The sequence below is a fragment of the Bufo gargarizans genome, chromosome 6 (genome assembly GCF_014858855.1).
Source record: "Bufo gargarizans isolate SCDJY-AF-19 chromosome 6, ASM1485885v1, whole genome shotgun sequence".
NCBI lineage: Eukaryota > Metazoa > Chordata > Amphibia > Anura > Bufonidae > Bufo > Bufo gargarizans.
In genome coordinates, this window is record NC_058085.1 from 330,528,350 (window position 1) to 330,540,680 (window position 12,331).

Sequence of the window (12,331 nt, forward strand, 5' to 3'; positions counted from 1 at the left end):
TGTCACCTTTAGGTGAGGGAGTATTGAACTCGTTGAATGCAAAACTAGGATCGTTCTTGGTGTCAGCAATGTTCCTGACGAAATTGCAGAAGTAGGAGAACGGGGGAAAGGAAACCTTGTTTTCCCGTTTGTATGATGACCCAACTTGGATCCACTTTTCTTGTAGGCCATGCGGAAGCTTGCAAATGATAGGGTTAACTCCTCGAGCAGTGTCCAGGTAACTGAGGCCAGGTAGCTTAGGGTCAGTTTTGGCAAGCTGGACTTCGAGAAGAAGGTCGCTGAGTCTCTGGAACTCTATATTGTCCTTACCAGATATCCTTGGGAAATTTTCCAATCGTTTGAGCAATGCATTCTCTATGGCTTCAGGACTACCGTAAGTCTGTTCTAGACGCTCCCATGCTGCGGTAAGACCTGCAGTTGGATTGTCGATCTAAACTAACCTGAGGCTCTTGACACGTTCTGTTGACTGTGGGCCAAGCAACCCGATCAGCAGATCCAGCTCACGATCGGCAGTAAAACCGATACCGCTTAATGTAGTTTTGAAAGCGGCTTTCCAGCTTCTATAATTTTCAGGATGGTCGTCGAAGTTTACTAGGCCTGACTTGGCGAGCTCATGTCGAAGTAAGTACTTTACTACCTCTGTTGTATCGGTTGCCCCTGACTTTACATAGGAGGTTGCTGGTTGATTGTTGTGGATCGCATTGTTTATGGTATCGTTGCAAAGAGACGTGGGAAGATATGGTGCAGCAAGGGCATTCAGCTGAATTGTTGGGTGAAGATCTGGAACAGTACTGTTAGCAGGAGGCTGGCGACTTGCTTGCGGCTTAGTGTGCCGTTTTGTGACTTTTGCGGGATCAGCATGACAGTCGGGGGCTGCACTGGGGTGGGTTTGCATGTAGGAAGTGGCTGGAACGGCTTTTACCTGATGATGGTGGTGAAGTCCTTGCGTTGCCGTGAAACGTGGAGGTAATTGAGTGTTCACTGCTGTGGTTTAGAACATAGTTCTTAGTGCGTTCAAAAGGATCTGCTACATCTGCCTTGACGCTGACCCTTTCGCTAGCATTTTCATCTGCACCGATAGCTTGTTCCAAAACCTTTAGTTTTGCTGCAGCTGCCTCGTAGTTGCTCTGTTCCTTTAAAGCTTCAATTGCTGCCCTTTGACGTGCCGTTTGAGCTTCTATTGCTGCCTTTTGATGCGCTGCCTCGGCTTCCATTACTGCAACCTCGGTCTCCATATCTGCTCTTTTTTTTGCATATGCGGCCCGTACCTTGATAGCCTCTGCTTCGGCGCGGGCATTCATTAGCTGTTCACTAAGCGTTGAGTGTTTTGAACTTCGGGATCTAGAGGAACCTTTAGAACGTCTGGTGGATACAGATTTGTGAGATACAGTGTCCCGTGGCAGCATTAATTTTGCTTCTGCCTTTGCTTTAGTTCGCTGGATAAAGCTTTCTCTTTCCTCATTAAGAAGCTGGGCATTGTTAAGTTGCTCTAAGGACTCCTCAGTGTTGATGCTTTGCAGAATAGTTTTATATTTGTTGCTTGTAGTCTGGTACAGTTCGTATGAAGCAGAGAGATGCTTTATGGCGCCCTCTAGTTGCAGTACCTCATGGCTGGGACATGAAATCACATCAATGTGGGTGAGGATTTTATCCCAAATCTGCTTCAAACTGGTTGCTAGTTCAGTTCTCATGGATTCATAGTTCTCTTTAACCTTCCAAGTGGGTTTCACAGAGCGTTTGGTCGATGCAGTGAACTCTGGGTCCTCATCCTGACTTTCTCTGTGTGAAGCATGCTGTGGTGTTTCATCACACACTGAGCCCTTTCCACTCATGATGGCCTGCAGTACACAGGCTTGACTGTAGCAGTGAAGAGTGTCTGTATACTGTGAGGAGCTGTAACAAGCTGTGCTGGGGTTGTATGCAGAATTCTCGTGCAATACACACAGTTACACTTCACTATGATCTGTCCTGTGACGCAGTTATCTCTGTGCAGGCTGCTGGATACGTTCTTTTACTATTCTGAATCGGCTGCAAAGGCTATGAATGTGGTTTTCAGTAGCACATGGAGCTCATTGCCCTGAAGAGATTATTCATCCCAAATCACCTTTCCAGATAGCTTACTCAGTCCCAACTCACATGAAAGAAGATCTGGCGATGTTTATTCGTCGTATGATCCGTAGAATGCAAGTTACAACAGGTAAAAGAACGATTCTTCCATGCAGGTATAGAGAATAGACACAGGTCAGATGAATTACAGCATTAAAATGGCTGATACAGCAAAGAGGGGGAGGAGACTGAGCAGCATGCAAACTAAGGAATGCCACAAGAGACAAACTAGATAGGCATTAAAGAGACAGTACATAATAAAAAATAATATCATGTAACATGACACCTTCTTCTATCCTCCTCCTTTTCAAGGCCTTTCTTCTCTACCTTAAAAGACTCTTTGGCGGAAGGGAGTAACAATAAAATATCGATATATTCCCTTCTCCAAATTTTTTCTTTCACAGATTAGGATAAATGAAACACCAAAGGAGACCCGTCACACGTCAAGGCCTCCTTTTAAGCAAGTTTCACTTATACCCGCACCATTATCCAAAACTACTGCATTTACTGATTTATTAGAACTTATATTATCAGCACCTACATCAGCTGGAATATCTCTCCACACTGCTGCAGGCTGATCTACTGACACAGGCACACTAGCTGTAGCCCATTCAGAAAATAACTTGGCTAAACTAAGCAATAACCTATTCTCATTTGTCCCTATGTTGGTAGGCAAAGCCAAGCTCTGCCTACATATCTCCTCACCAGTCTCCGGTCCCGGATCCATGCTGTGTGCGCTGGAGGCCGGCTGTGGCGCTCGACTCAAAACCCCAGGCTGCGATACCGCACACCTAGGGGAGGAGCGCACACTGCCACCTTTCTTGCTCCTTGCTTCGGACGGTCAGTATGCCCTCCTCGGCCTCTTGATCCTTTTAGAAACCCGAGCTTCAGCGCCGTGGGTAACGCTTCCTGATGACATCGCCGGCGCCGTCGCATCTTCTGTGACGTCACTACGCCGAGCGACGTCACTTACTCCCGCCTCCTCCTCTTCAGCTGACAAACCGTCAGCCAAGCACCGCTGAAGCCACGCCTCTCCTCCTCTTGACTCGGCGCGGTGTATCAATCTCTTCAGGAGTTCCTCCATCAATCCGGTGAGTCCTTCTCCGCTGTCTTCTAATTTCAGCCACCCAGGCCAGTAGTCTTCGGCTCCTCCGCCTACAGTAGCCGCACCTCCGGAACTCAGCGCCGCTAAAGCCTTTGCCACCGCGCTGACTCGCTGCTCCCACGCCGCTCCTTACAGCCGCCGCTCCGCTTCTGCCTAGTAATGCCGGCACAGCTTAATAGCTCTTTTGCAGCTACGCCGGCAATTCACCAGGGCTTCCGACGACGTCCTCTTCTTACAGGCTCCGCGGCGGACAAGCTCCGGACCTGCTGCGCTCTTCTTTAAATACTCAAATTTCCCGCCCTAAAACATCATCAACCAATCAGCAGCTGGCAGAAAACAGGTACCTCAGCAACAGGTAAGCAACCAGGTACCAATCAGAATCTTTAGATAAATTCACCTCAGAATGCTGAAAAAGAACACATATTACCATAAAGAAAAGGCGGGAAAAAAGGAGAGAAAATGGGACTTAAACTAACCACTACCCCCAATATGCTCAATGCCACCATGGTGGGCATTCCGTATACCCTTCATGCCCACTATCATTACATTAGATAGTTAGTTAGTTAGTTAGTTAGTTAGTTAGTTAGTTAGATAGTTAGTTAGCGCATATATATAATACAGATAGTTAGTGGGAGATAGTCAGTGTAGGTTATATCCTGATATAGTGGAGCTGATAGGTTTCATAGTGCTGTGATGTCACAAGTTCACAACAATACTTAGTTCACCAATCAGTAATATGTGGTCAGACCTGCTAAAATGTGAAGTTGCACGTATTGAGCCAAAATATGTGCATCATTAATTGCCAATTTGTGCAATTGCTAATATATTGGAGCACTCTATCTGCATATAAAGCTATTGTAATGTTCTGCAGTGCCAACCATTTTCTCCATTCTCAGGAAACTTCTAGCAGCTTGAAAAATGTAGCAAATGTGACTCACGCCTTTATTGCGTGCGCGATACGCGCATATTACATTGCTGATTTTTGTAATCAAGAAAATAATCGCAAATTCTTGAATTCGCGAATTTATGACTAATATTGGCCCAAATATTCGCAAAATATCCCGAATTTGAATATTGGCCCTGCCGCTCATCACTATTCAAGTGGATCTATTCAATCTGGATCTCAATCACGTGACCCATCTTTACCCATCTTTAGACCTCCTGTGACATTGCATCCATTGTCTTGCTTCTGTGTCTTACGGTCTCCACCTGGTACCGGCTGCAGCCCTAACCATCTAATTTACATGACCAGAAAGATTACAGCTCTGGGGGCTCTATGTCATGCTGTCACAGAGATGCAGTGACCACATAAGGTGAAACTCGAAAAATTAGAATATCGTGCAAAGTTTATTTATTTCAGTAATGCAACTTAAAAGGTGAAACTAAGGCTCCATTCACACGTCCGCAAAATGGTTCCGCACCCGTTCCGCAATTTTACGGAACGGGTGCGGACCCATTCATTCTCTATGGGGACGGAATGGATGCGGACAGCACACAGTGTGCTGTCTGCATCCGCAATTGCGGAGCGCTGCCCCGATCTCCGGGTCCACAGCTCCGCAAAAGATAGAACATGTCCTATTCTTGTCCGCAACACATCACGGACGTGTGAATGGAGCCTAACATATGAGATAGACTCATTACATGCAAAGCGAGACATTTCAAGCCTTTATTTGTTATCATTTGGATGATTATGGCTTACAGTTTATGAAACCCCAAAGTCATAATTTTGAGGTACCCTTTGCTCAGGGGGTATGGATTAATTAGCTGACTAGAGTGTGACACTTTGAGCCTAGAATATTGAACCTTTTCACAAAATCCTAATTTTAAGCTGCATTAATGCAATTCCTTTAAATTTGCATTACTGAAATAAATGGACTTTTGCACAATATTCAAATTTTTTGAGTTTCACCTGTACGTATCAGAAGTAATAAGTCAGAGCAGCTGGAATTGTGTCTTCTTTGGAAGACGTTCCACTTGTCACCCAGCTGGCTTTCTCAGTTCCCTAATTGAGAAAGCCAGTCTGATGACTAGTGAAATGTCTTCAAGAGAAAATGCAAATCCAATTGCTCTGACTTAAAGGGAACCTGTCACCAGTTTTATGGTGTCCTAACTAAAGGCAACATAAATAAGTGACTGATTCGCTTAGCAAAATGCTGGGTCACTTTCTGACCCAGTCAATCTGCCAACATCTTGTATTGAAAAGCTCCAGCTGATAATGATGAGTCATGAATATTCATGAGCTCCTGACTCTCCCCGCCCTCCTGCCGCTGAATGACAGTTTGTTTCCATATGAATCAGCAGCAGGTGGGCAGGGGAGGGGCTATAGCTCTGAATTAATTATATGCTGGACTCAATGACATCACGCTGGACTCGAATCAGCTCATTAGCATGTGGCATCTTTGTGTGTATATTATGAGGTAACCATCTGTCACACCAGTAAGTGAATATATCTAAGGTACTTTTTAGTAGTTAATGATTGTATATAATTAGTTAGATTATAATCAAATATCCACATGACAGGTTCCCTTTAAGTAAAGTAAGTATGATCTAGAGGAGGAGCCGGGCATTGTGAAGGGGAGGTGGCATTTTTAGAATTGTATAACCCTTTTAGCATATTGCATCTATTATACCTCGTACCTCACATGTCAGTACACTGTTAAATACAATATATACTGTATACACTGTATCTATTATATCTTCTACCTCACATATCAATATGCTGCTGGGTATACTCCATACCTGTGTCCACTGCATCTAGTATACTGTATAATAGATGCAGGGGGGCTGTATATATATATATATATATATATATATATATATAGAGAGAGAGAGAGAGAGAAAGAGAGAGAGAGCTCTATGTACTGATATGAGAAGGTGAGAAGTACAAGGTATAATATAATAGTTGCAGTGTATACAGATATATATTATGGTTATTGTGTGAAATATATGAGGCAATAGTGGTTGTAACTGTCTGCAGTACTATAGATATGTAAATATATATATATGTTCAAAAGATGAGGCAGCACTCCAGAGGTAAAGTGAAAAACGATGAACCCTTTATTGACCCCTCTGCAACGTTTCAACCGCTCAATGCAGTCTTTATCAAGCATAATCATATATATAGTCAGCTGCTTAGAGTTAAGAGGATAGTACAGGATCCTGAAACACTACCTACTCGCTATGCCCAGATGGTGCATAAATTTCGACAGAGAGTATATCCCTCTCGGGTGATCAATAAACATTTGGATAGGGTTAGGTATCCACAGCAGATTGGAACTGACACCATATCTAATAAAGCGGTACGGATTCCGTTTATATCCACGCATTCTGAACAAAGTGGGATGGTTGCCAAGATCATTCGCAAACATTGGTCCATTTTGAAAAGTAATCTGCCTCATATTGCAGCTTTCACTGTACCCCCCCCCCCCCTTTTATCCTATAGGCGCCCCACCAATTTGCACGACAAATTGGTTCGGGCTGACATTCCGACCAAAGGTTCTGTACAAACCTACATTGGGTCTCGCAGAAGGGGATGCTACCCCTGTCTGAATTGTGTAAAGTGTTCATTTATGATCAAGGGCGACAAATTTATTCATCCTACATCAGGGACCCGTTATGATATTTGCCAATTTCTGACATGCGATAGTGCATATGTTGTTTATGTGCTTTCGTGTCCATGTGATCGCCTATATGTTGGGGAGACCACATGTGACATGAAGACACGTTTAAACAACCACTGTTTCACTATTAGACACAAAAGGAAAGATTTGCCAGTTCCAAAACAATTTGTCAAGGGGGGGGGGGGGGGGTGATCGGACTTTGGCTCTCAAACAGAAAGAGCTACGTTGGATCCATCGCCTACATACTCTGAGACCATTTGGTCTTATTTGGTCTTAATGTCGCGTTCAAATGGAGTGTGATGTAGATGTGGGTTTTTCATCATCCTGTTGGTTCTTTGTTACTCTTGTCCTGGATATGTGAATTCAATTGGTGTCATTGTATATCCATCCTGATAAATGTATATCTTTCTTTTTCTCTTCTTTTTAGATCTTATTTATCAATGCTTTCGCAGCGGTTTGGACAGATGGCGAACGCGGGATCCTGGGTCAATTTTCATATGGATCTTGTGAGGGAGGGGACTCATGGGGCACAACAATTTCAGATTCATTATCAATTACTCTGGCCGCTTGTATAGGGTTTTGATAATGTGAGTGGTGGTCCTAATTTACCTGTTTGTAGGGTTTGGGGGAGATTTTGGGCTAGAAGGCTTTGGGCATGGACGTGTCCTGGGCCTTTTTCCCGTTATAGGCCCGTAGTGATGATCATGGAAATGATACAACTACTGGGCCCCCTCTATCTACCCTCAAGATGTTTGGTATCTATCTTATAGGGGTTTTCTCCCCTTGTGTGCTTCAATGCAAAAAGTACCATGATCGCTCCAGCATATATCCTGAGTACAGCGGTTAGACGGATGTCTGTACCTACCAAATTTAGACATCCGTTCTATTGATCTTTTGACACCCCCCCCCCCCTTTTGTGTGCCCTAAGTTTCCCCTTCTCCCTATAGTCGTGACTGCATTGCCCTCTTCTCTGGCTGGTATGCGCTTTGCCTGCGGTGTGTGGCCGGTTGTTGCTGGTGTTGTTGGCCTGTGTGCGCTTGCCCCTCCCCGCTGGCGTGGCGATTCCAAGCGCTGCTCTCGGCATAGTCTCGCGATGGCTGCATGAGTCATGTGGATGGTCAGGTGATCAATCATGTGACTCTGGTGGCGTCTCCTGGCTCAGTTTGTTTGAGTTGCAGTTGCTAGGCTTCTAGACATGCGCAGTCTGACTTGGAGGACGCGGATTTTGGCGCCGCATGTCTGTCCCCGCTGTGTGAGTTTTTATTAATTACAGCTTTTGCTGACACTTATGCACAGGTGATGTAACACTGTTTTAATGTGTCCAATTTACACAGTTTATAGTATATGTTTGTATTAATCATGGATATTGTTAATTTGCACATTTGAACACAATCATGTAAACTATATCGATGTTACAAGGATCACTGTATAATTATATCTTATGTATTTTAACACTTATTTTTATGATTGTATTATTTATTAATTGATTGTCACTCTATTTGCTGCTATGTATTCTGGGTATATATACCCCTGTGAGACACCATTTTTATGCTTGATAAAGACTGCATTGAGCGGTTGAAACGTTGCAAAGGGGTCAATAAAGGGTCCATCGTTTTTCACTTTACCTCTGGAGTGCTGCCTCATCTTTTGAACATATATCTATCTGTTAGCCGTTGAGCCTGCGGCTGGGAGGATTTTGCACCCATGCTATTGGACTGGTGCTGCTGTGTAATTTTTTGTTTGCTATATACATATATATATATATATATATATATATATATATGTGTGTGTGTGTGTGTAAAAATAGGAAATGGGGTGCAAATGAAGAGAAGGGAGGAGTACCTCCTCTTAACACTCTATTCTAGTCTCAGTTCTTCTCCATGCTGTTTCGGGTTGAAGGACCTGTGCAGACCTTTTACTAGATGTATAGGACCTATGATAATGATGTCATCACGGGTCCTGGCAGATGTTCCTCTCTAACCTGGGAACTACACCATGCTTTAGGCAGTTCCTTTACTAGGTGTACAGTTCCTTTACTAGATGTCCTTTAGATTTCTCCACTGATTATAGACATATTATACTGGAGCTGGACAGTAAAGAGTGTAATTAGGGGGCGGGAACTTTGGTTGACTACAGACCCCTTTTCCCCACGGGCCCCCTAGCAGCGCCATGGTCTGCCTCTATTGGAGGTATGCCCCTGATCACAACTTATAATTATTCATCTAAGCTTTTGTGACATCATAACTGAGAATCAGTGAGGTAAGCTTCTGTGACATCACAGCTGGGAATCAGTCAGTTTAGCTTCTGGGACTTCACAACTAAGAATCAGGTAAACTTCTTTGAAATCACAACTGGCTGTTAGGTCCACTGTCTATATCCGCCGCTACCCTGCTCTCCCCTGCGGGCATGTTAACCATGCTACTCTGCCCCATTCTGCTGCCTTTATGCTTCTGCCTTGTGCTCCAGTTCCTGTCTTCAATCCAAGTAGTTTCAGTGCCTTCCTCAGACATGCTTCTGTAACATCATAACTGAGAATCAGTCAGGTAGGCTTCTGTGATATCACAATTGAGATTCAGTGAGGTAAGCTTCTGTGACATCACAGCTGAGAATCAGGTAGGCCTCTGTGCAGTGTCCCACTCCGTGATGGTCATGGGGTCCTGTATAAATTGGGGTATTTGTAGTATGTATATTAATGTATTTCTGTATATAGCTGTAGTTCCTTCTAACAGGCTGTTTTAGATGTGCATGCCATTACATCCATTCCCCCCTAGGTGGTGCTGGCACCACATATATATATATCTTAGGGTGCGTCAAGTCAGAGGTAGAAGGAAGGAAGTTAGCTGAGGAGTTAGGAGAGAGGTAGTGATGTGTGAGGAGCAGGAGAAGCAAAGTTCAATATGTCAAATATTCTCAATGTCAAAAATCTCAATGCACCTATTGTCAAGCCTGTTACTAGGATTTCAGCAAGTGGCGTACATAGAGAAGTAAGGGCCCCATAGCAAGGATCAAACCAGGCCCCCCACACAGGACAGAAAGATTTCTGCCTAAATCCTTTTTAATTACCCTTGTGCTATTTTTCCACTGCCTCAGTTGCTAAAAGTTGTTCCTTTAGAGGGTAGAGTCCTGACCAATTTTCACCTCCAGTAGAAGAGAAGATGACCCCAACTGGGCCCCCTTTTGCCCTGGGTCCCATAGCAGTCACATGATCTGCCGCTATGGTAGTTACGCCCCTGATTTCAGCTAAGCTAATCATGTATGCATTATATGGGTTGTCACCCTTGCCATGTAAATGTACTGCACTAACTACTTCAAGGCAATTGATTAAGTAAAAAGTTCAGTTGTTTACAACCACTGACTCCTCATCCTTTCTACCACCCTCCTTTACACCTAATAGTGCTGGCGTCACGAACAACAGAGGCCCTGCCTCCATGGCACCTAAAACTTATACCACCAAGGGCACCTCAACCACTATCTGGCGGGAATCCCTGTACACCAGAGTGTGCCCCGAAGGAACTAGTGCTGACCTTCCTTACACTGCACGCTGGCCCAGGGAGCTCTGCTAACCATGAGTAACATATCGCCCCTGTGGCCCGGTTGCTGCATATGTGACATCACAGCTGAGAATCAGGTAAGCTTCTGTGACATCAACTGAGAATTAGTCAGGTGAGGTTCTGTGAAATCACAACTGAGATTCAGTGAGGTAAGCTTCCGTGACATCACAGCTGAGAATCAAGTAAGTTTCCATGACATTACAGCTGAGAATCAGGTAAGCTTCTGTAACATCACAGCTGAGATTCAGATAAGCTTTCATGACATTACAGCTGAGAATTAAGTAAGCTTCCATGACATCACACCTGAGAATCAGGTAAGCTTCTGTGACATCACAGCTGAGAATAAAGTAAGCTTCCATGACATCACAGCTGAGAATCAGGTAAGCTTCCATGACATCACAGGTGAGAATCAGATAAGCTTCCATGACATCACTGCTGAGAATCAAGTAAACTTCCGTAACATCACAGCTGAGAATCACAGACAATAGGGGCATATCGTTAGGATATGCTCCCATTGTCTGATAGGTGTGGGTCCCACCTCTAGGACCCGCACCTACGCCGAGAACGGAGTGGGGAGAGCGGTGTCTGGAGGACCCCGGGTTTCCCGGGTTCCAGCCACAACCAAGAGCTCTCCCCATACAAGTGAATAGGAGCGCACCATGCTTGTGCGGCCACCGTTCCTATTCATTTCAATGGGGCCGACGGAAATAGCCTAGCCAGTGCTCAGCAATTTTCGGTGGCCCCATAGAAATGCATGGAGGGCAGCTGCACAGCTTTCTCCGCTCCCTTCTCGGTGTAAGTGGGGGTCCCTTCCGTGACATCACAGCTGAGAATCAGGTAAGCTTCCATGACATCACAGCTGAGAATCAGATAAGCTTCCATGACATCACAGCTGAGAATTAAGTAAGCTTCCATGACATCACAGCTGAGAATCAGATAAGCTTCCGTAACATCACAGCTGAGAATCAGATAAGCTTCCGTAACATCACAGCTGAGAATCAGATAAGCTTTCATGACATCACAGCTGAGAATTAAGTAAGCTTCCATGACATCACAGCTGAGAATCAGGTAAGCTTCATGACATCACAGCTGAGAATCAGGTAAGCTTCTGTGACATCACAAATGAGAATCAGATAAACTTCAATGACATCACAAATGTTAAATGTATTAAAATAAATAAACTATGACAAAATAAAAATAAAAAAGCGATATAAGTGGTCGCTAATGCATTTCGGCAAAGGACTGCTGACTTCCTCAGACATGCTTCTGTAACATCACAACTGAGAACCAGGTAAGTGTTTGTGATATCACAACTGAGATTCAGTCAGGTAAGCTTCTGTGAAATCACAACTGGGAATCAGGTAAGCTTCTGTGACATTATATTAGAAGTAAATATAAAGGGTTATGGCGGTCAAAATATGGCAAAATGTGGGGGTCAAAATGTGGTTTGCTAAAACTGTACCCTGAGAATGAAGGGAGCAGGTCAGTTTTACCACATAGGATATGCCGTAAAAACGAAATCCATAAAACTGTGGCAGATTTGCATATTTTCCAGCTTTTCACTACATTCTGTATAATATTATATAGTGCATTAGGACGTCGCCGTTCCCAATCATTGCAACCCCTACTTACAAAGGAATGTGATTCGTGACAAAGTAATTCGTGACAAATCAAATTTCTTTGTGAAATTCAGCGAAGCAGCGGAATTAAATTTTTCATAACTTTGCTCATCACTACTTACAACCATCGTATCCGGCATAACTGGAGGAGCCGGAGCCCCGGCATGACCCATTGACTGCAATGAGATCAGATGAGGATCCAGCCGGTTTCCAGCATTAGTGCCGGGATTCAGCTGGCCAAAAAAAACTGATGAATGAATATATAAGATCACATGTGAAAAAAAAATGCCCAGTGCAAAATCTCCTGTGTACAAGGAAATGAAAGTTCCC